Source organism: Sebastes fasciatus, chromosome 9, assembly GCF_043250625.1.
Source record: "Sebastes fasciatus isolate fSebFas1 chromosome 9, fSebFas1.pri, whole genome shotgun sequence".
Lineage (NCBI taxonomy): Eukaryota > Metazoa > Chordata > Actinopteri > Perciformes > Sebastidae > Sebastes > Sebastes fasciatus.
In genome coordinates, this window is record NC_133803.1 from 28,350,952 (window position 1) to 28,374,460 (window position 23,509).

General features: G+C 40.1%; 1 long non-coding RNA gene across 6 annotated transcripts in view; it reads right to left on the minus strand.

Annotated features, from left to right (window-relative positions):
* Positions 1–23,509, minus strand: part of LOC141774399 (uncharacterized) — an 83,695-nt gene that overhangs the window by 46,498 nt on the left and 13,688 nt on the right. Inside the window, exon 4 of one of the 6 annotated variants that reach the window (XR_012595337.1) lies at positions 3,085–3,503. The exons of 2 other annotated variants lie outside the window; for them this stretch is intronic. This is a non-coding gene — a long non-coding RNA (uncharacterized LOC141774399). 3 more of the 6 variants (XR_012595338.1, XR_012595336.1, XR_012595334.1) reach the window with 3 other exon arrangements.

Genomic DNA, 23,509 nt, shown 5'->3' on the forward strand with positions numbered 1-23,509 from the left:
AAGTTACATTTAATTTGTTACTTTGTGTTTTGTTGCGTGAATGAACTTTAATATGAAAAGTCATGTTTTCAGATTGTTTTATGTTAGTGCTGCAATATCCTAGCTCGTTCTGAAAAACTTTAAACCTCTTTAGCGCCTGTGGTTCCTCCTCTGTCGAGCCCCCTTTCATAATGCTGATATTTCTCATTTCCTCCCTGTTCTGCTCTGCTGCTGCTGACTGACTGTTTACCCACACATGTTTATTCACGCAAAAAAATTTCTTTTGTGTATGTTTACAAAACCCCTGTTTGCCCTTCTCTTACTTATCTCCTATTGCTCTTTGATTTATCCCATTACTACCTGCGGCTGCTAGCCTGGTTTCCCCCCTCAGGGATGACTAGGACTAATCTAGCCTATTGATATTTTCCAGTAGCTTCATCTTGTATAATCCTAACAAACTGCTCTGAGCTCACTCCAGCTCCTTATACAGTTTATCAATCCCCGAGGCCTCGGGATTTACAGAGGGAGTGAGTGTTTGTTTGTGCGTCCTTATCTGGCTGGCTTTGTGTAAATCATTCATACTTGTGGTCTTGTCTGTTGCCCTTGAAGGAAAAGCTGTGCTCCAGATCCATTAAGATGATTTCCAATAGGCCCAATACAGCGGAGTTCAAGCTCTACATGAGTTTATATGAACGGCATCCCCGGTACGGTTAGTTTCCGGTAAACTTCTGCTAAAAGAGATGGTCTGCTAGTTAGAAAAACCTTCACAAACTTGATCGCAGCTGGATTCTTGTTAATGTGCCCTTGAGCAACACACATACCCCACTGAGAGGACATATGAAGATTACAGCTATGTCGATTACGGGGAAATATACAGTACATCTCTGGTCACGATGTAGGAAGGATTCTGTCGGCACCTGCTGCTGGATTTACAGCTTTAAACTATTGGGAAACACACTGCAGCATGAATGTGTCATAAGGCTGACAACAGGCCTTCAGTCTTTGAGTTAAAACTCCCTTTTGGCCTATTTCCTCCCATACTGTCTGTCTTTTAAGGCCAGCCTCAAACAGATGGACAGAATGTTAAGTGAACAAGTAATTTAAGGCTTTCATTTTCAAGTTTCTTTCATATTTTCATATATGCCAGCAGAATTTATGTCAGCGCAGATGATTGGAAATTGTAGGATCATATTCTGCATTTTGCACCGGGCTGACACTTTCAGGGTTATAAAGTTCCTTTCCCAGTGGATTTACACAGTGCCATGAATGCTAAAAAATGCATCCATTGTGCTCGATGGAGGAGCCTGGGATCAAAGTGGGCTCCGAATTGTTGATTTACATTCACAGGAAAACATAGCTGACCTTGAAAGAGCTTTAAAATGGTGAAGTAGGGAAGGTTGAGGGGCGAATAGAGTGCAGGATTTGAACAGCCTGCCGGGAGAAAGCTGTAATGAAATCCAGACTCAAGGCAGCGCTGAACTCAAGAAAAAGGTGAAGTTCATTCATTTGCATGCTTACTTGTGCTTATATATGCAGCACCTCAGGATGTAGACCGCTTCTCTTTTAAAAGGTCTTATTCATCACATTTTTATGTAGACAAATTATTTTAAAAAATAATACATCCACAGAGCTTTTAAAAAGTGCTAAATAAAAATATGGCTTTTCCTGAAAAAAAAAAAAAAGACTGAATTAATCATTTATAATATTTTGGCGGGTTTCAAAATGAATGTTTTGTTTATCTCTGTGGAATATATCAGATGTTTGGTTCCCAATTATAACAAGGCTTGTGAGCCAATAGCAAAACGTTGATATCACGTGGTGTCTCTGTGTCGTCACTTAGTATGGAAAAAAGAAACAGATAAATGGCTGAGATTGACGGTAAGTGCTTGGCAACGACTTGTTGTGAAGTAAATACAATGGAACGGGGGTAGGGAGAATGTGACATCTAGTGGCTGAGAGTTATCATTGTTATCAATAGCACCTTTAATTTAACCCCATAAGGTGTAGAAAACATCCCCCCTATCTTTATTTTTAAATATTGAAATTATAACTAGAATATAATGATTAAATCTTAGTATGATACATTTACTGAGTAAAGAAATAAACAGTACAGTGTTCTTAATGGTTTTAATTTATTAACTTTTAGCTGAATCACATCGCGACAACAGGATCTTATATTAATATTCTACGAATATCTTTCTAGACAAAGCTGCAAACGGGGACCAAGAAAACGGCTTGCTCCGAACAGGCAAGCAATTCGACGGCTACTCCACTAACATAGTTACATGACTCTTTTAAAGTGTGATTTTTACATAAAATGATATATATATATATTAAGATTTTATTGGAAAATATCCTTAATATCATGATAATGACCACATATTGTTTTGTAGATCTGAAGCACCACACGTTGCACTGTTAACTCCCAAACTCATTGACATTTAGCAGGCTGCAGATTCCCCACAAGCAGGAGCTGTTAGCTGTAGATTGTCTTTACTTTGCCTTCGCATCATCAGTGTGAACAAATAACCCAAATTCAGGAAACCGTCACTAACTGACCGATAACTATCTGAATGTGCATACTGGCATGGAATTGTATTAAGAGCAATCAAATCTACCCTTTAATACAGAAAGCAGTACTTTCCTTTCATTTAGGAAGCATCTGTATGAAGAGCAAAGTGTTTGTACTTGCTGTGATCATATCAGAAAAAATAAATGTTTTATTACTTCATCTCTAAGTATTAATGCTACAATAAAACTACCCTGTAACTCCTCCTGAACCTCCATAACCCTGCTGCTGTGGCGATGACCATGCACATGTTCTGTGTGAGTGTGTTACACCAACGACACTGAGTGTCCTTGTTAAATTTATCAGCTCTAAGGCGCAAAACTGCAGGAGAAAGTTCTCCAATCATTATAGCCTCTCCTCTAACGATGCCCTTCACTAAATTAATTCTTAGATGACATTTTTAACAGTAATTAATCTCAAATATGTCACTTTTTTCCCGATGTAATCACACTATGGGCTCACCTGCTTATTACAAACCCCAGCATTTTTGTGAATATTATTGTGATGCGACCTTAAAAAAGTACCCCAACAACTGATTAGTCAGCTAACTGGCGAAGAGGACGCAGCTCTGCACGCCTTCCATCTTGTTTATTGAAGCAAAAACTGCTGATTTCACCCTGAACTGCACACAATATACAATGCCCAGTGAACGCCTTTTACGAACGCCATTTATTTTCAGTGCTCGCCTGGCTGCTGCTTTGTTCGTCTGTTTGAAAGGTGGAACACAATCAGACCAAAAGTTTCATCCAGGCATTACTCTTTAGGGATTCAGAGGATGAGATAAAAGACATTCAGTTTGATTTCTCGTGGGGGAAAAAAGTTTGGGTTGGAATTCTTGCCATCCTCACACTGTCCAAACTTCTGGCAACTCGTCTTCTCTGGGCCTCGGGCTGTTTCCAGAGGGCATGTGGCTCCTGCAGCAGGGATGTCACAGTCTTCCTCAAGCCTTTGGATGCTGAAGGCAACAGGGACAACATATCGGTTTGCCATATGCTGCATGATGAAATCCACACTGCAAGAGTTGATTTCTTCTCCATTGCGTGATCCACATAAGTATTTAGGTGTCATTATTGATTAGAACTTGTCCTTCAAATCACACATTGAAAACCTGGTTTCCAAGCTGAAAACAATTTTTTTTTTTTTTTTTTAGAAACAAATCCCGTTTCTCTTTCCAGGCGAGGAAACATGGCAACTTTTTTTTTTTACCTTTATTGCATTACGGTGATCTGCTCTATATGAATGCACATGACCAGTGCCTAAAGAAGCGGGATACTGTGTACCACATTGTGCTTTACGTTTTATTACTGGCTGTGGAAATCTCATACACCACTGTACCCTGTATGCTGCTGCTAAATGGCCATCTCTGTATGTCCGCAGGCTTTCACATTGGTTGGCTCTTATTTATAAATCGCTCCTTGGACTGGTTTCTTCGTATCTGTGTACATACATGTGCACGAACTGCAATCAAAATGGCCTGCGCTCTCACAATGTTCTGCAGATGTTGGTCCCAAAGGTTAGAACGGATCTAGGCAAAAAAGCTTTAAAAAACGCTGCTCCTTCTTCCTGGAATAATGTACATCTCCATGAGTTTTTAACCTGGTTAAAATAAAGGATATCCTGTATATAGATGCTTATTTTTATGCCTCTGCGCCAGCGACAGTCGTGGACGGAGGCATTATACTTTCAAGTTGTCCGTCCGTCCGTCCGTCCGTCCGTCCGTCCGTCCATCTGTCTGTCCAGATTTTGGTGGTCAAGGTCACTTTGACCGCACGTCCGTCCCATTCTTATGATATCTCAGGAACGCCATGAAGGAATTTCTTCAAATTTAGCACAAATGTCCACTTGGACTGATTAGAATATGGTGGATAAAGGTAAAGGTCACGGTGACCTCAAATACACACATTTTTTGCCATAACTCAAGACTTTTTATGCTAAATGACAACAATTTCACAGAAATGTCTAACAGGATAAAATGTGATGACATTTTGGACAGACATGGAGGTAAACTGCATCTTGACCGGTTGGCAGAGACATACAACCGTGATGTGGTAACTCTAGTTGTTTTGGCACTCTATAACTTTGCACAAAAGAAGGCTCCTATTTCTCAACGTCCTCTGTCCAATAAACGCTGAATTAATGAAAACTCTCAACGCTCTCTATTTGTTACTACATACAGGTAAAAATAAACCAAATGGACAAGCTGCATTACAAAACACATACTTTGTCTTTTTACTTTTAATACGTACTGCAGCTGCCCTTATTATGTATGTACTGTTGCATGCGCACACAATTGGGACATACTACTTTGTCATAACATTGCCGCTTGCACTGTCATCTGTCATTGCGGCTTCTGTCAATGAGCCGTCACCAGGCTGTCATCTGTCTCTCGGCGACACCTGGAAGCTGTTTGACATCCTATACTGTAATTTTTATGATGTTGGTCTGTTTTGTACACACGACATCTATTTCATGTCTGTCTGTCCAGAGAGGATCCCTCCCCGGTTACTCTTCCTGAGGTTTCTTCCATTCTTAAAGTTTTTTTGAGAGGAGTTTTTTCTTATCCAAAGAGATGGTCAAAGGACAGATGGTGTCGTATGCTGTAAAGATTGTAAAGCCCCCTTGAGACAAATTTGTGATTTGTGATATTGGACTAGATAGATTGACTTAACATTGACTTTTTTTTCCAGTGCAAATGCAGCTGTGTTTACTACAGATACAGAATCATTGCCCCTTCTGGGCCCATGGACTGTGATTCTCTTTTGTTTTCCCTTTCGAAAAGCAAATAATCAAGGTTTAATTCGCAGTTGCAACAAGTCTCCAAGCAGCCACATCTGGCACCATCAAAAAAAAGGGAATTGAGTGCAAGCAAACATGCAAAAGAGACCTAAATAAACCGGCTGGATTAGTGTGTTCGTGCACCCCGGGGCAAAAGTTTGCTCTCACGCCTGACCTACCAGCCTCTGTGTATGTACCCTGACAGCTCGAAGATCTCATTATGCTCCGCACATCCCACAGCTTTGTTATAGGACTAGAGATGCAGAAAGTGGTTTTGCTTGCAGTAACTATAGCCACAGGTTTCTTAAAGGGTGCAAGAGCTGGCCAGAATTTTTGTTTAAAACATAAAAAAATGAACTGTATCAACAGAATATGAAGAGTTTACAGTGTTGACCTAATGTTAAAGACATCTATGTATTGTGTTGCAGAGATATCTACTGAAATGAGCATGCTAGCCAGCTAACACTGGCCCATCCTGTCTTTAAAACTAGATTTGGACACAAGCTTAGATAACTAATGAACTCCCTATATTGCAAATAATGAAATTACCAAAAACCAACTGACATATAGTGAAGCAGAGGATCTGAGGTGCCAGGGCTGCCCACCTTGCCCGGTTAATAAATCAACAATTGTGTGTGGCGAGGAAAAGTAGAAGCAAGAGAAAGTCTCATGGTTACTGTGACACTGAAAATTGTCCTTGTTTCTACTCCAAACACAAGAATCAGCAAAGTTAACACACACCAGTAGCAGATGACATGCTTCAAACCACCCACACACCCCATTGTGTTATATGTAAGCCTGTACACCAGCAGCGTCAACTCGAAAGGGCATGCCACTGTCCTATTTCCTGACTTTGATGCGCTTCAGCTGTCAAGAAACACAGCCCTTTCATTAAATTTGCTCCCCGGATGGCCATATCCCAGCTACTGTAACTCGCCTACTTCTTTTGTCTTTATAACGAGTCCGGTGTGTGCTACTGGCATCAATCAACACACATTAATGACACGGTGCTCAGCTGGGTTGCTAGTGTGTGTTGCACTTAAGGGACTGCTGGTAAACACAGCGACACTATCGCTTACAGCCTTCAAGAACAGCAGAGGCAGTAGACGTGTCAATAGTTTCTTGGTGCTATCAAGTTGCTCATTTAAAGACACAACCGGATACGGAGGAGACGACCCTAGATACTGGTTCCACTTGTTAGCAAAAACACTAACACACTGGTGTTTATTAAAGAGGAAATGTTGGAGCTGTTGCCTGCACTGCCTTCTGTTCTCACCACCACAATGATGCAATCACAATTTTACGGTTTAAAAATAGGGTTTTAAACCAATATGGCAATGATTCAACCAAAACAGACATTTCCTCTGGCCTGTGAAAAGATGCGATTGTTGGCTTGCCGCTATAGTATGCGCATGTGTGTGTGTGTTTATGAGTATTGCAGCTGCCTGGATTAATAAAGTCTATTTTGGCCAGACCGCTGAATCTAATGAAAAGGTATAAAGCTCCCCCATATACCCGGCTTAATGTTCTCTATATACCACTTTAGACTGTAAATCCAGGCCATTGCCACCATATAAATGGCTGTTAATGCCGAGATGACTTTTCAAACCTATGAACCTCTTCAACTAAATCACAATAAAGTAACACTTCAGTCACGGAAAAGCACCTACGAAAAAGTTTGAAAGAAATTGCTTCTTTTCCCCTCTTTGATGACCTGTCACTTTTAAATAACAGTACTGGGTTTGAATAGCTTCCGAGAGTAAAAGAATGAGGATGCACAAATACATCTAAACACATTTCAGCTCAAGTGACACGTAGAGAAGTCGTCGCAACAGCAGGAATTATGGCGTATTGAGTATTTTCAAGGGGCCATTAATAAACACCGTTGACTTAATGAACCACTACAGTAAATCAAAGGACAGAAAATAACACTAAGAGAACGGTGGGAGCAGTGAGGAGGCAGCAATGCCTAAAAGGTTAGAAGCACTACAAAGCAGAGGTGTGGACTCGAGTCACATGACTAGGACTCGAGTCACAGATTTGATGACTTTAGAGTTGACTTGTCAAAATAAAAAAAAAGACTTGCAGCATGACTTGGACTTTAACACCAGTGACTCCAATTGGACTTGAGCCTTTTGACTTGGAAATACTTGATACCTTACCCCCAAGTCCAAAGATTAAAAAGTATTTAAAAAGTGTGTGCACAAAAGGCGATCCACTGCCCAGAACCGGAGGTCACCCGTCGGAGAAGTTGGGTTTATTTACTTTTTGAGAGATCCTTTATTGCTTTGTTTGGGAAGAGGATTTACTCGTGGGGGGAAAAACTGAACTGAACAAACTTAATTTTTTTATCTTTTGTTTATTGCTGATCCACTTTGTTTAAACCAATCTGACAGCATCCAATCAAGTTACATGAGAAAACCATGAACGTTACGTTACTGAGCGCCAGGTACTCTGTTCTTCAAATGGCAGAGAGCACATCATGACTTGTTTAGGACTCGAAACTCAATGTTTAGGACTTGGGATGTGAGTGCAAAGACTTGAGACTTACTTGTGACTTGCAAAACAATGACTTGGTCCAACCTCTGCTAGAAATTAAGCCTCCTCAAAGTTCAAGGAATGAGCATGATAATCAATAGAAATGTGTGCCCCACGCAGATAAAGTTGTATTAAGACATTACACTGATCTCATATATTCTGAATTTAAATCAGGATATCTGGGAAACTGTGTTTTAGGCCTTTCTGACAAATAAAGGGAACTGAATGTGACATTATTTGCATGTTGTTAGAGAATATAAATAGTAGAGCAGCTGCCAAAAATGGGGCTTAAAGACATTTTCCGGATTTGAAAAAGCTATGTAGAAGATGTTAAGATGTCACTATAGTAAGTTATAGAAAGACAGTTTTCTTAAAAGTATATAAACATCAAATCAATTGTCTTTGCCACATTCAAAACTCACAACATGCCCTCCAACCTATAAGCAACAAATTATGTTGTGTGTCAGTGCCTTGTTTTCTTAACTTGACTTTTTAATAAAGTTATTTCACACATGAATGAAGTCCTTTAATTTGCACCGGTTTTCCTCTGAGGATATTTTTTCAGCACTTAAAAGCCAATAACTGCAGAATGTAACTTTTTTCAACACAACTGCAGTGAACGTGACTTAATAAAGTTGCAAACATGTAAGGAAAAATTACCAGCCTCCCGCTGACAGTGATGGATTACAGTCATCAGTGCAGCAGCAAGTCTCTGAGCAATAGGTTCTTTAAAATAATGGGACCTTGTGACTACAATGAGAAAAACCGCAGCTTCTCACTGTGGTAAACTGTGAGCTGAGCCTTTTCATGAGCATTAGGATAAAATGCATTTCACTTAATATCCTTTAATGTGAATTTATGCCTTGGGTTGTGTTTACTTTCCATGCTGAGCCTGAATTTAAGCTCCTTTTTCATTCCTGCATGCACCTGGAGCTGTGCCAGACCCCATACCGGAGTGGAGCAACAGAACAAGCCAGAATAATAAAGTTAATTCTTTTATTTTAATTTGGTTGCCCCTAAACGGGAAAAAATAAATGGGGGGTGTGTTTGAACTTTTTATTGGCTGTTCATTGCAGAGAATATAGACAAAGACAAAGTATCTGACTTTCTCCTGATCTGTTTAAAGTCCAAAAAGTGGGATTTTGGTGCACTGTTGGACTTTGAAGAGGCCGTGCAATCGTGTGAAAAAAGGTGTGAAACCTGTCTTTAAACTTTAGCTCATACCTTATTCAGTGTTTCCAAAACTTTTTGGGGACCCACTTTTTAAAAATGACCGACACAATTCACAATAGACCTCATCTATAAATCGTGAGAAGGGCGAATCTGTGCATAATTGAACGTTCCTGACCATTTTTACTGCCATTTACGCATCACTTTATATTATCTTAAATAGATAAATCAGTCATTTCGAAGACATAAACGTTTAATGAATCACAACTTTTTTTTAATGCATGTGTTATTGAAAACATAGATACTTAATAAATGAGACCAAATAATTTCATCCAGGTGGAGTTAAGTTTTTAATTTCACCAGTAAAACAAACATGAACACTAGCTTTTCATATTAGATTCAATGTTATAATTAGGCAACAATTATGACAACAATACGAACATTCAGGCTCTCTCATGTGCCTCAAAGGTGTACTGCAGATATAAATGTTAAATACAATTAAAGACTATGAAAGAAATTCTATAATAAAGTCCCCCGCAACCAAGACCTGTGTGTCCTGACCCAGTCTCTGGTAATGACTGCCTCATATCGTACCATATTGTCGTGAAATAGGTACAGGAAAGACTAAATGACCTGATATGGTAATCGAGCATGGAGATGTCAGGTGCAGCTTTTCCAACTAGAGCATCTTGAAGGAATAATTCATACACTACACATCTAGAGGGAAGATGGAGTTTTGTATTATTGATTCATACACAGAAAGACGTTGAGATTGTGAATAATACACTAGAGAAGATTAACAGCACAGTTCACAAAAAAAAACGTGGCGGACGGAGTAAATGCAGAGGGAGCTAAAAAAACTGCTATCAAGTTGCTCTGCAGCCCACTAGAGGGCGATGGAGGGAACACCTCTCAGGAATACCAGGTACTTCAGAGGTCAACAAAACTTTTTGCCAACTTTTCTGTACAAGTACACAAAAAAAGGCGACTCATTTGAGAATCAATGAAGATGAAATTTGATCTCATGTTTGGATAAAGTCTTCCTGAGGGAACAGAAATTTCCTTGTAAGTCGTTTGACTAGACTGGAAACATGTCGAGGCCGTTTTCCCCCCTCTGAGCAATTACTGCTTTTTCTCTTTGTAGTCCACCGTCTCTGATCCGGCAAGATGTAATTTTTTGCTCTCTAACCCCGGCTTTAAGGATGAGTTGGTTTTCCAAAGCTCCCCAATCAGTCTGGCTCACTGTATCTGAGATCTCTAAACTAACCAGCAACTCATTAATGCAGTCTCTCCAGACGTGCTTATCAGCGCATGCACAGACATAAGTATGCAATGTCACACACACACACAAACACACACAGTGTCAATAATGCGTCCATACAAATCAAATGCACGGTCACACACACCTACATGCTGCATATAGTCACAAAGGCTATAATGCATGTTTAGACAAGACCGTGTAATTATACATCATCACAGGCATAAAAGAGAGTATTACAAAGACCGGCATGAAGTTGCCTGCTTACATAAATTCCAGACACACACACACCATGGAAAGAAGGTCCTTGCTAATAAGGCGATGGGGGTAAGCTTTCAATCTGCATTCCCTCTTTGTTTACTTGATGTAACTTCTAATTAATCATGTTACCACCAATTAATCATTTGCCTTTGTTGAACACTGCCACCGCAAGCCAAACCGCTAAATCTGTGAAGTACAGACCACTTTCTGTGTGGCATGGAGCCACTTCTGGGTTGTAGCAGGGTTTTATTTTGAAGTTGGCTGGATTGTTCTTAGAGAATAGAAAATGTGCTTTTTTAATACTGTATAAAAAAAATAGGACATAAAGAGAGTGAGATGGAATAGGATTGGAGTTAAGACATTCGGTATTATGATACTTAAAGCTGAAGTAGGCGAGATTAGAGCAAATATGATTAAACAAAGTTATTTTTATAAAAGGGTTTCTATATCGTGACAGTAGTACATGAGACAGGTAACCTGAAAAGAATCATGTGCCTCTGTGTCCTCCGGTGCTCCTAACGGCATCTGCAAGATTTCACAGACCGGAGGAAAACAAGCAGTCAGAGCTGATCTGAGGTCTGCTGTCCAGCTGCCGTCTATGAGAGCCGGCTGTCAATCATTCGCGAACTCCGACCAAACGGTCAAACTAGGCAGCGCTTATCAAATGTGAATCAATATTATGTTACGTTAATGCCTATTTCTTGCCTCAATTTTTTTCAGAATCATCTTGTAGTGCACGGTTTAGCTGTAAAATGAGAAAGTTTATGACGCGGCAGCCATTGTGAAATCTGTTGAAGGAACGTCAAGTTCCGGTCACATGACTGGAGCACAGCCAATAGGAATGCTCTCTCAATGAAATGACCTGTGATTGGCCAAAGTCTCCCGTCACAGACTAGATTTTCTAAAGCCTGAAAACAGAGCCATGAGGAGGTGCAGAAGTTTAGTTATCTCTCAGAACACTTGAATTACAATATGCTGAAAGGTTATTATGCCAATGATGCCAGGAATATACTGCCTACTGAAGCTTTACTACAGTAAAAGCAGAACTAAGGTTGTGTATTGGAAAGAATCTGGCAATACGATACAGGTGTAACGCTTCAATGGTGATATTGTAAGCAGGGCGATATATATTGCTGAAAACTGTCATAGTATAAAGACACATCACCATATGTATAAAATCTGAATAAAAAAAAGTCACTATGTGAAATGGCTACTATGGGGAGTAACATCATCACACATGAATACAGTTGGACTAATTGGATCCACAAAAGTCTCAGCTTTACAGTGATAGCCAATTTATGTAATTCTAAGACTGTTTAGGGACCCCATTATGCAGAAATATTCAAACACACCATTTACAAATAGCCGAAAATAACACATTTGTACTGCATGCAAACAGCTACTTGGTCTTTGCCCCACACTGCATGTAATTAGCATAAAATGGGCATGTCTGTAAAAGGGGAGACTTGTTGCACCCATTTTCATTTAAGAGGTCAAGGGACCCCTTTGAAAATGGCCATGCCAGTTTTTTCCTAATTTTGGAGCGTTATTTAGCCTCCTTCAGGACATGCAAGTACGACATGGTTTCTACCAATGGATTCCTTAGGTGTCTTTCTAGGTTTCTAGTTTCATATGATGCCAGTATCTTCACTCTAGCTTTAAAACTGAGCCAGCTACAACCTCCGAAAGACAGAATAGCTGCCGGGTCCACCGGCGGGTCGTCAGATTTTTAAGAGGTTGATTAAAAATCGATACAGCGTTTTGGGGAATCAATACATTCTCGCATAACATATCATTATATATATAATAGCATTTTAATATTATAGTTGGTCAGGACGGAGATTATTTTAATTATTTTATAAACTATTGGGCTTAATATGTATATACTGTATATGTTTCATATCATATATGCTAAACCAAGGTATCATATTTCATAGTAAATGCTTATAAAACGTTTCACATTTTACGTGCAACAGGTTTACTATTACCTTTGTTAGTTTAATATACTCTATAATGCATCACAAATGTATCACATTTTACATGCTTATTATAAGAAGATATTACAATTTATTATTATGTTCATTTTAACAACATGACAATCATCATTACAGATGTTTAAGACACCAACAAGTGGATAAAATCAAATAAAGTACCTTAGAACTATTATTCCGTACAGATGAGTAATGTACTCATCTTCCACCGCTGGGTTCAAGGAGAGCAAAACTTACCAAACCATATTACAGGGGACAGAAATAGTTTTTTTATTACATCATAAACACATAATGACCATATTACCTGCAGTATGTGTGCAAGAAGTTCATCGTACAGCTGATAAATAATAACAATAACTTAACCATTAACTGGCATCTGCTGAGATTTCTGCAAGACACGTGTACAGGAGGAGATACAGTCTATGTTGTTGCAGTTTCAAAAGGTTACACAGTGATCACATATTTTTGGACCCATCATTAATACGACCATTTAATAACCTCTTTCAAACGTCTCTCCTCTGATATTTCTTTTCAGCACTGTTACATTATCGAAATATTCTTTTTAAACCTGAGAACTAATGTTCACAAGGTCGAAATCGTTCATCCACATTCTGGCCAACGAGCCTCTAAAATGGCTCCATATTTCTTCCTCTCTGTTGGAAGCGACTCTTGGCTGCAGCGCTCGTATATTCTCCCCAGAAATCAATAGCCGAGGCCGGCTCGGCTCGACAACTTCTTCTCCTCTCCCGTCTGAGATATGAGGCCTAGCGGTCAAACGTCAGCTCGGTGGACGACTCCAAGCGTGAATTCAATAAACTTGAGTCAAGTCGGATCTCTTCAGTCCGTTTCTTTTGCCCCTCTGTCTTTGCCCTTATTCTCCCCTCTTATCTCCGTGTGAAGGAAGCACTGAGGGAGCGAACGTCCGTGGGGACTTAAACTCATGTCCTATCACATCCTTTTCAACCGTAGACTTTTCACAAGGGGTTTGTCTCAACATCAGCAAGGAACTTTTTATATTCTCTACAAGGCCTTTCAACCCTTTGTGGCTAGCACAAGTCAGACTATGCTCCTGTAATATCAATTGCAAGTTTCAGGACCTGGATGTACTGTAAATTTGAATGTGGGAGACTGGAGGATGAAAGTGGGATAGCCCCACTGGGATACCGCCTCAAACTCTGCATTTTCATTCACAGTTTATAACGTCCCTTGGGGTTTGCAGAGTTGAGATGATCCATCTGACGGTTGTAGTCCACATAAACCCCAAATTCTATAGGTTTTATAACATGAACACTATGAATAATGTTCCTTATATTGTTTATATCATCACACTAACAGCCGAACTGAGGATCAACTCCTCATAATATCAGGCTCTGGTTAGCAGACAGTTCAAATGAGGACACGCTGCTAATTGGAAGCTTCACAGTTCAGATGCTGTGAGAGGCCTGAGGTTCAGTGAAGGCAGCCAATCTGATGTCGAGCTGTGATCCAATTCCTTAAGTTAGTTTACAATTGTCTGCAACAAAAACGTCTAAAATAAACCACTCAAATAACACATGATCTTATTACTTTAATGAACATACTTGTGCATGAATTAGAGCTCCATTTATTCTTCTATCCTCCCATAACCTCAGTATGAGACCCTCTTTTTTAAAAACTGGACACAATTATATATATATATTTATTGCAGAACTAAGCCTCTGAGGTGGTGAAGGGACTAAACTGATCCTCTCAGGGAGCATTTTCTGCCAAGGTTGTCTACTAACCCCCAGCAAACTCTTTTGATCAACTGCTTTAGGATGTAGACGGTTAAGGGCAGGGTTAGGGGGCTACGGTTAGATTCAGAGTCCAATAAAAGAGGCAGGATTTACGTTCCCCTCAAGTCCTCAAGGCAGAGGTTCCTTCTTAACCATGCACTGACCCCAACAAGCTCCACCAATCAAGGTCGTGTGTAGAAGGTAAAGCACAAATTGCGAAACTCTTGCGAGATGGTAAAAGTTAGGCATTGAACTTGAATGGTTAATGTCAGGCAAAATCTACCTCAAAATTCAAAAAAGAACCTGCATACGCACAGCTCCACAACACTGGGTGGCGAGGCGCATCAAGGAAGAGAACGATGCCGGCGCTCCAGCTCCAAATCAGCAATGGCTTTGGGCTGTCAGATGCTACTGATATCAACTGTATCATCTTTCCATAAAATCTTTAATAATATCCTTATGATGCGTAACATGGAGGGAACCGTGTCTGACAGAAAAAAACATTTGCTACCTCGATATAATAAAGAGCTGTAAAGCGGATATTGCGTCTGTCATTCCTGCCTGCAGAGTTGCCGTAGACGAGGCTGTGCCATGACGGTATACATTCAAAGGAAGGTGTACAGTGGGCTACGCGCCCTCTGGGAAATATAACCAACATGCACAAGGATTCGTAAAGGGATTTTCATTCCTGGTAACGCAAAAGTAGTCTAACAAATTACTTTTCCAAGTAGGTAATGCTGTAACGTAACAAGTCAACAGGCAGAGAGAGACAGCGGGCAAAAACAGCATGTAGAGCCGGCATATTTTCACATCAAACTGGTCAAGTAAGGATTTATTTCGACCAAACCAGAGTTGGTGATTGTTGGAACAGTGGAAAGGCAAACCAAGACGGTTTTGGTGTGTTTTATTTTGTTTGACGAGTTTCAATGGAAGTGTGTTTTACAATGAGATACCAAGGCAATATGTCGGAGCTAATTGGGACTTTTGCGTAAAGTTTCAGGCTGCGGAGGATGTTTAAATTTAATTTAAAATAGAACCATGATTCAGCCAGTGCGATTATACAACAGGAAAAAATCTTAATGCAATTCAAATAAAGGCATTGCCATTTACATACACAGCACCACCACACACTGTGACTCATAGAGAGACGACAGGACCTCATTTGTCCTGCATGTATTCGTTCTTGGAGTGCCTGCGGAGCGAGTGGGTGAATCCACCTTAAAACTTACACGAACAAAATTAATGAATTCTGGATGGTGACAGAGGAAAAAGAAAATGGTCCAAGAAAGAAAAGGAGGAAACTTTTGAATTTGGCCTCGGGAGACTGTCATGACACTTTGATGAATGTCTTTTGCTCGGAGAGGCACTAAAACTCAGAGACAGAGGGATGATCCTGAGAAGGTTTCCAAGCCTCGGGGCCGAGACCCACCAGGCAGCCGCACCAAGATGTTAGCGGGGGCTGCGATATGATTCATGTGATCTGAATGAAATTTGTCTTGTTTCTAAGATTGGAGACAAATGCGTGTTCTGCTTTAATGAAGTATTACTAATTTGTAGCCACAAGCTGTCGAGATAATGAATATGTGCAGATTTTAGAGGTGTGTGGTAATTAATTCGGCAAAGTAGCAAAAACATAGGAGATAAAAATCTAATGTTCATATTTCACCACAGCTTCGTTTTCACGAATCTGTGAGGCGTTGAGCATCAGTGCTGTGAACAGCGTTGGGCCGATGCTCAGTGTACGCCGGGGAACAGAAAGACAGACTTATAATAAGTCTGTATCAGATACAACATGTCCCCGATGGTGATGAAAGGATGTCTCATTCGGTTTCTGGGTCTCACCTTATCTCTGAATCACATGCATGCACACTTTCTGTTAAAACCCATTTCTGGGCTGATGCGCTCATTCGCGTTTGTCTAAATTACTTGCCTGGTGTTTATGCTGTGCTGGCTCGCAGACAGCAGTGAATAAAGGAAATGATAAGAGAGAGTAAGGCGGACAGGAAGAGAGAGAATAACATGCCATAGCATTGTGTAATTATTACAAAGTTCCAGCTGGGCTCAGAGTAGTTTTGAGGTAATGAGGATTAAAGTTTTCACCTCACAGACCAAAACAAGAAGAAACTTTTTTAATTAATGGTTTTTTTACCCCCTGGAAAAAAACAAAACTAACTGTTTTCAAATCTATCCTCAGCCGCATTGGAAGGTGTTTATAGAGAAGTATGCTGAGTGCACAGAACACCACAAAAAACTAAGTGTATTATTATCCTGTGTCAACAACTATTAGATCATTCTTTTTAATATGTCAATATGAAACATCAATTTTGCTCCTTAGCAGATGAAAGCCTTGCAAAAAAGAAAATACTGACAAGACAGTTTCTCTTTTATCATGTGAATGTCCCGAAAACAAGCTGACGACTTTATCTGGAAAATAGAAAGTCGGGTGTATTTCTGCAAACCGATAAGCAAACATGATCTGCACTAAGATGATTTCACTGGAAACAACTGAACAGGGGAAATAAACCCGACATATTTCTTGCAATACTTTGCCAAGTTTGTCGTTTTCTGCACGGTGACAACTCTGAGCAGCGCTGGCACTAAAGTACAAGCGAAATGGAAATAGAAACAGCGTGGGACGGTTGTTTCTAAAAGCACAGACGAAAGGCACTTTTTGAGATGACGTCTAGGTTTCTCTCAGCTTCCGTTACAGTTTGTTTCAATTTCATTATTGGTAGTATTGTAGTCGAAGAGTCGAAGACCTGTGGTCAGCTGACTCAACATTTGAGCAATGCATGATTTATGGTCAGCCTTTGAAAAATTAGATTCAGTTGGGACGGTGAAAGTCGCAAAATAAGGTCATTGCATAAAACATATTCTCTTTCTGTGTGTACACAACGCTTTGAAAATCTGTGCTATCAATTTAGATAGTTTCCTCGCTCTGCCAACAGGGTTCAATAACAGTCTTGGATAGCCTACTTAATGTTGCCTCAAGCCCAAATCTGTTACTTTTATCCTAAAACTACAGCAAAAATAAAGTTGCATCTCCCTTCTTTGTTGTTGGTTTGCATCTGTCTATCAGACTGAAATGTCAATCGCTGAATGGGTAATATTTAACAAATGTATTAACGTAATTTTCAACCAGGGTGATCAAGTGCAACCTGGTCAACATTTCTCAACATGCAAAGCATCTCGACTCTCCAAGCCCAACAAGCGCTCCAGCTGCTAAGTTTCACAACATGCCACCATACTGATTAAAGAACAACATTAACACAATGTAAATGTGCCAAATGTTCACTTATTACACACATATACAAAATTGTCCGATGCTAAAAGAAAGGTCACGGGGTCATTCAAATCAAAAGGGATCATCCTCTGGGAAGCAAAATGAGCTCAGTGCATTTCATGACAATCTGCCCACTAGAGTTCATATTTGTTGCACCTAACTTGTTGTTGTTGGTGCTTGTTGCAATGTGCGAAGTATGGGTACGAGTAGGTGTAGTGATGTCTTCTGTGATTGTGTTGTTTTTTTAATGAAATGCCTTGTGATTGTGCAACAAATCAATTTCCCCACGGGAACAAATAAAGTATCCATCCATCTTTATTTTTTCAGGGGAAATTTTGATCCAAAAGCAGCACTAGAAAAAATCTTTAGCCAGTCACTAAAATCATTAGGATCCATCCTCTGGCAAATATTAAATAGGACCTATTATGCTTTTGTGCTTTTTCCCCTTTCCTTTAGTGTCTCATAAAGTTTTTTGTGCAAGTAAAAGGTCTGCAAAGTTACAAAGCCCAGGCCAAAGGGAGTTACACCTTGATTAAAGACATGCCTTTTCTTTTGTAACGTAATGATGTCACCAAGTAACACATTTGCATTACGGCTAGTTTGGCACGCCCTCAAACAAAGCTGGTTAGAGCGACGCTGGAGCAGAGCTCAAACAGAGGGATCAGACAGAGGGGGAAAAGAGGTGCTGCAGCACAGCCGGCATGAGAAAAATAAAGTGCTTCTTTTTACATCAAAGCATGTAAACATGTTCTAGTAGAAACCAAAATATAAGTATGCACCTGAAAATGAGCATAATAGATCATCTTTAATGTACAGAGCAAATTTCACTGCAATCTGACCATTAACTTTTGAGATACAGCACCATGATGGGGTTAAGGTCACCAAAATTATTAGGACTTGTCCTCTGAGGAAATATGATTAACACAAAATGGTAATCTGCCCCGGAGAAGGGAATCTCATCCAGCACCTGTCAGTGTCTAGGATTGGATGAATGGACCAACTGATCAACGTCAGTGTCCTCAGGCGTCGCGGCCATCATAAAAACTATAAATTCAGGCTTTCAGTCATTATTTTGCTCTCCAACTGCCATCAGATTTGTATTAGTGTATGTTGAGCCTCTACACTCTGCAATATTCACCTACTCTGATGAAACTTTGCTTAAAAAGACATGTTCCGCCTCCCCCATCCAAAATAGAAACACACACACATGAACGCACGCACACACACACACTTCTGACCCTGTGCAAGGAACAGAAGAAGAATGAAAGACATAATGAGTCTAAGTCTGATGTAACATCGTCCCTGATGGTGAACAAAAACAAGCCCTCCTTTTTTTTTGCTGCAAAAAACACAAACTTGAATATTTTTCTCTTTTCTCTGCAGCACACTCAAACTGATTCAAACAAATGCAAAGTTTTATGAAAGCATGCTAACACACAAACCTCCACGCACTCACACATACATACATATACACAGTCTCCACCCGTAGTGCAGAAAATACCTCAATGTTTCTAGGTCAGCGGTAAGGAAAGTGCTAACGTGTGCGATGGCGCGAGGGGAGCGGTGCTCTGGGTGGACGAATGGATGATTCTCTTGGTTTGATGTTTGCGCTACACTGATGTTCAACTAAAAGGCCACCAAAACCAGATGTGCATCATGGGAAGTCTAATATGGATATCTGGATATTAGAGGGTCAAAAGCTGCAGAGTGTTTCTGGTATTTTGTTCCAAGATGTGACATGGAACCAAACAGACTACGTATTGTCAGATTAGCCAACAGGAGCTGTAACGGAGTAGGAGTAATGCCAATAAATGACCTGAAGGAAAGCATTAAAAGATCCTTAGGGAGTGTTGTTTTGGTCTGGAACGAATGAATTTAGACTGGCGACCTTTGATTCATATTCATGGGCTGTATATAAGAAGTAGACGTAGTCACCAGGACGTCACCCATTGGTTTGTGGTCTGATGTTTTGAAGCCTCGAGTTCGGCATTTTGGCCGTCGCCATGTTGTTTTTTTGCAACCAAAAGTCACATGAGAGGTTGGAGTTAAGTACAACCGAACTCTGAATAAGATGTTTTCAGGTGACCAAAATGTTATAATTAACTTTCATGAACTGAAAGCACACTGTGAAAGGGTTTAAGTTCCAAGACAAAAACACTCTCAGACCGGACATCACCATGGTAGCGTCTTTTCAATCACAAGGTAGCCACGCCCTAAAGCAAGCCCTGCTTTATGCTCTATTTGACTCTAAATGGGACCATAATTTATTAAATGAACATCATGCTGTATTGAAGAAGACTTGAAACTAGCGATTGAGACCATAAACTCATGTTTACAATGTTTACTGAGGTAATAAATCAAGTGAGAAGTAGGCTCATTTTCTCATAGACTTCTATACAATCGGACTTCTTTTTGCAGCCAGAGGAGTCGCCCCCTGCTGGCTGTTAGAAAGAATGCAAGTTTAAGGCACTTCAGCATTGGCTTCACTTCTCAGACCCAGAGGTTGCCCACTGTTCATACTATCCCCATCACTCTCTAAGTTTTTTCTCTACTGTTGAATATCCAATTGAGGCAAAATACTGACACATAATCTTTAAAAATCTCTCGATTTAGCAATATTGTACTGAAAATACAAGTGTTTTGATCATCTTCAGCATGCTTGAATGTTACCAGTCCACAGAAAGACAATACACTGATGATTATGATGAAGGTGAAGCATGAAAGCCTATAAGCTTATGCAAGTGTGACCTCTGTGCTATGCCTGAGTTAACTCATCCTTACACAAGGGTAAAACTGTAAAACAAAATGCAAGAAAACTATGTTGCCCTTAGATGCAAGCCATGTTGCCCTTAGATGCAAGCAAAGCTATCTCACCTCCACAAGAAAACAGCCAAAAAAGCAAAGAGAGTGATTGTATAGCAGGAGGAGCTCTGCTGTTAAAATGAATATAAAAAGTTTAGTAAAGCAAACATATAAAACTGAATATTTGGAGTAAAAACATATTCGATTGCTTAGCTGAACATTAAGTTTTGACTAAATGTGTCCCATAAAATTAGGCATTCGTTTCCTGTGAAGCCAAGAGAAGGATATTAGAGCAAGAAAACCAATATTTAATATGGCCCTCTGAAAAGAGACCTGCCTAAATCAACACCAACAACACTCCAGGGGGATGTATGCTAAACACCAATTCAGCTCAGAAGTATTAACCCGAGTGTGGCACTACTGAGGGCATCGGTAGCCTAAAGCATCATGCATGTGCCAAACAAAAACCAATAACAAAGACATTAACTCAGCTGCTAGATTAAATTAACTCCCGTTCAATACCAATACAAATAAACAAGAGGAGAGCAATAAAACCATTACATTTTTGGAGTTATGATGAATTGAATCTCAAAGGCCAAAACTCCAGACCCTGAGCATTTTCTGTTACTCTGGGGTCCTATTGTTTCAGAATTTTCTCTTGGAAATAAACTTTTACTGAGCTCCTCTCCGAGCAGAAAACTTGTAGCTGCTTTATTTGTTGCACCATGAAGGCTCGATGGCACGGTATTAAGAGCTTCACACAAACAGTTTTAAATTAGACCTTGAGCAGACCGAGGCCAGCAGCCGTGTTCGCCCATGCATCATCTTTGACGCTGTAAGGGACCAAGCAGTGAAGCAACGAGGAAACAGGAGTTGTTGAACTAATTTGGGCTTTTTATTCAGCCAAAAAATAACAAAACATTATTAAACAATAATTGAATACCTAGATCTAACAAAAAAGAGGTTAAAGTAATATAACAATACTTATTCCCACTATTAAACCAGATGTTAACTGAACAAAACTAACCTAAACAATGAACCATGAGGGCAGATATATATAGGGCTTAGCCAAACCAAAATAGAACACAAAGGGGTAAACAAGATGGACACAAAATATAATTAAATACCAAGCAGAACTAACTACAACCAAATCCCCCCCATAACATTGCAGCACTTGGTTTGGCCCAGTTTGAGTCCTCATGGCAGCACTTGGTTTGAGTCCTCAGCCACGCCCCTATCTCCACCAGGAAGTCAGCTCCCCCAACAGCCAACTCAAACAAAGAAACAAATGATTAATATAACAAATAATAATATGTGTAACCTCACAGTGTTAATGTGTGAATCTAAACTATATAAGGTTAAACACAAATAAGTGATGTTAATTGTAAAGGTATAGTTGGCTGCAAATTAAATGAACCTGTGTAGGTAGTAAACTAATGAGATGAGAGAGTGTGAATCGGAATGATATTACCCTGTGTGGCTGTGACCATCACAGACGCACAATTATGAATCCCACTGCATTTCTTGGCAAGACTTGCCCTGCGTAGCTAGTTGAGGCAGAGATGATTGGTTAATGTTAGGGCTTTGACCTCGAGTGGTTAGGGTCAGGATAGCTCATTGGTCAGGGAATAGGACCTGAATGAATTGGTACATCGGCGAGCATGGACGCCTGGCCAATCCTAGCACTTGAATGCTACGCAGAGATAGAAAAACAGTGGGATTTAGGGATGTCAAGATACCAGAAATTAAGTAGTTGATACCAATACCAGTGAAATGATTCCAAATTCGATACATCGGTAAAAAACAAAAGTAAAACAATAAATCACATGTACTTCAACATATACTCATGTATTACCGTTTTGCATACTGCTTTTTGTTAGGAAGTTAAACCGCTCATAATTCCCTCTCTATTATATCGCTGTGAAAACATCTCCTTCAAACAACTGTGATTATTACTGTTTCTTGCCAGAAACTACATCTAACAAGATTACATTTGAACACATCATGACAACGCTTTACCTTCGGCCAATACTCATTTTTACTGAATAGAGCCTGAACGCATTATAATGTAAATCAGTGACACCTCCCGTTAACGGTAGCTGTTAGCTCCGCAGGACTGTGCTGCTTACCGGCTGCGAACAACTAACGTTAACTAGCTCTCGTCCTGCCAATTTTGACAAGGATTTGTTCACAATGTGGGCTTATCGGGGGGAAAATAGACTGCGTCCACTGGATATGTCACATCGTGAGTCCCAAACACATTTTCTATCGCCCCCGGGACACCTTTAGCTTCGAGCCCTGACCGTACCATAGAAAAACGAGTACCATCACGTTTTCAAAATTTTGGCATTGGCTTGGTACCTAAGCATCGTTTTTTGTGACATCCCTAGTGGGATTCATAATAGCACATCTTTGACTCTCTTTTGTCCTCCTCCCCATCGGGCATGGACACAACCAGTTGAGGACTGTCACGGTGGACCCCAAACATCTAATGCGACACCATGGTTTGACCCTGACTGACCCTCCAACATTGGCCCCAGATGCTGCATCGTCTCTCCCGGGAGCGATCGGTCGGAGTCTCGACTCAGTTTGTCCTGTATTTGTTCACCCAGGGAGCTCAGCTGTGAAGCAGTCTGCTGCGCGCTGATGCCTTATGGTGAACTGGAACACGGACCCTGAATGTTTTTCCCTCAGAATAAGAAATGTTCTCACAATATGCCAAAGACGTTTTTTCAGGGCTTCTTATGATAAAAAGTGAATAATTCATACACAAGAACTGCCATTAAAATGATTTACTCATCTACCAAAGTCAGACTATCTGATTGCATGTCACACTTACTCAAAAAGATAGCCAAGTCACTTTACAAACCGATTTATCACATCATTCTGCTGTATTGTTCAATACATTTCATCTTAATTCTTATATTGATCTGGTCAAACTCTCATCTCTCAAATTCAGAAAACTGCCAAGACAGCTCTCTAAAACTGCTTGTTTTCATACCCCTACAGAACATGGTGCTTTCCATCTTTCTTTGTTAACAATTTGCATTCATTGTGAGTTCATGCTTTCCTGCTGAACTAAATCAAACACAAATCAATCTTACAACCTAAGATAAAAGGTTATGTCAG